Here is a 2,112-nt window from a genome sequence, read left to right as displayed (position 1 = left end):
GTGCCCAGCTCAGGAGCAGGTGTCCCTGAGAACCCAAACATCCTGAGGCATAGCTGGGAACATACCAAGGAAAACAAGGAAAACTCTCATCACACCCACACACACACACACACACACACACACACACACAGTAGACAAAGGGTTAGAAAATGAACTTAAAAGCCACTTAGAGACGGGAGGCAGTGCAACTCTCTTCTTCTTTTTTTTGTTTTTTTGAGACAGAGTCTTGTTCTGTCTCTCAATGCAGTGGTGCAATCTTGGCTCACGGCAACCTTCACCTCCCAGGTTCAAGCAATTCTGCTGCCTCAGCCTCTCGAGTAACTAGGATTACAGGCGTGTGCCACCACGCCCAGATAATTTTGTATTTTTAGTAGAGGCAAGGTTTCACCATGTTGGCCAGGCTGGTCTCGAACTCCTGACCTCAGGTGATTCACCCACCTCGGCCTCCCAGTGTGCTGGGATTACAGGCATGAGCCACCGTGCCCGGCCACAGTGCAGCTCTCTAGAGGTGTCCTGTTGCCACCTGGCAGTGCCCTATACGTAAGACCTAATGAACTCATCTACTCACCAAGGAGTGTATGAGTTTATTACAGTCCCAAGTTTTCTCTTTCTTAAAAATACATATGATACTTCAATACCATTGAATCAGAATTTTTAGGACATCTGCATTTTTAAAAGGTTCTTCAGATAAATATGATAATTGTGACCCACTGGTCCATCGTCTATTAAATACCTCCTAAAATCTCTTCCTTTTCTTTGTAAATGAGTTCATGTCAGAAGAGCGATCAATTCAAGATATTTTCTCTCCCAGTTAGCTATTGATCTGATCTATGCATTGTAGGATTTTGCCACAGATGAGATATGCAACAGTAAATAATCTCCAAAACAAATTAAAGTTTTGATTCATTCTGCTGTCTAGGAAGACATAGGTAAGGAAAGACATAGCCCTGATTTTAAAAGCCTGTGAATCAAACACTTTGCCAAGGGTTATAGAGGCATCTATTGACTGTGTCCTTTCTATGCTTTCACATACAAATTTATATTTCCTGTCAATTTTCTAAATAGAAAACAAAAGAGTTGTTTAGTAAACATCCTTGGGGTGTTCATGTAGATCCCTGTTTAGCAGAAAACTTGTGAAGAAAATGCCCATTTTGTGTAAGGCTCTGTATGTAGGAACTCAGTCATGACAGAAATACGTTCTTGGAAAAATATAAACCCATATTCAAATGATTTTCAAGTTTCTTTTTTTAGTGTGTTCAGCTGGAACTTGTCAGCATTTCAAGGGAAAGAAGTCACTCACTAATTAGTGCTGGAGGTGGTGAGTGAATGTGTGTGTGTGAGTGTACGTGCATGTGTAGGAGGATATAGAAATTAAGGGAGAGTAGGTTTTTACTTTATTTAATTCCCATACTACTTTTCTCAGATTTATATTTCTTTGTGATTAATTTTTCTCAGACACAGTAATAAGATCTGAGTTTTTTCTCCAATCCCATGTTTATTTATTTGATTTACAGACAACACAGCAAGCCCTGCTTTGTTCTTCTGTCATCTTAGTTGTAGGTCTATTGGCTCTTTGATCAATTTAGTCTTTTTTTCTTTTGAATTTTCTCCAGATACTATAAATTGTAGCAGGTCCTTTGGAATTAATATAGTTTATCACCTCAATAGGTTCTAAATTAAGATTCTTTAATAATGCACAGGAAGTGTTTATGACCTTTAGAGTAGATCAATGATTACAGGTTTTAAGAGGTTCAGAAAGTCCAAGGAGACCTTCCCCTCAAACTATTCTGCTTAAAAAGGGAAGGGTCACCAGCCCGACCAGCAACAAAATTCCAAACAAAATAAAACAATCATACAAACAAACAAAAAAACCCTCTGTGTTACTGGGAAGGTAAAGCAACAAGAACCCTCGTGCATTGCTTGTGAGATGGAAATGTAGGAAAATTTTTGCTAGTGTCTAGTAAAGCTAAACATACATAACCCTATGAGTCAGTAATTTCACTCTTCTGTATATGTTCACCATAAATTCCTGCTGAAGTATATCAGAAGATTTCTAATATTTTTCTTTTCTTTTCTTTCTTTTTTTCTTTTTCTTTTTTTTTTTTTTTTTTT

This window comes from Colobus angolensis, unplaced genomic scaffold (genome assembly GCF_000951035.1).
Source record: "Colobus angolensis palliatus isolate OR3802 unplaced genomic scaffold, Cang.pa_1.0 Scaffold6, whole genome shotgun sequence".
In the NCBI taxonomy this organism is placed as follows: Eukaryota; Metazoa; Chordata; class Mammalia; order Primates; family Cercopithecidae; genus Colobus; species Colobus angolensis.
The sequence above is the reverse complement of the archived record's forward strand: the minus strand, read 5'-3'. Positions refer to the sequence as shown.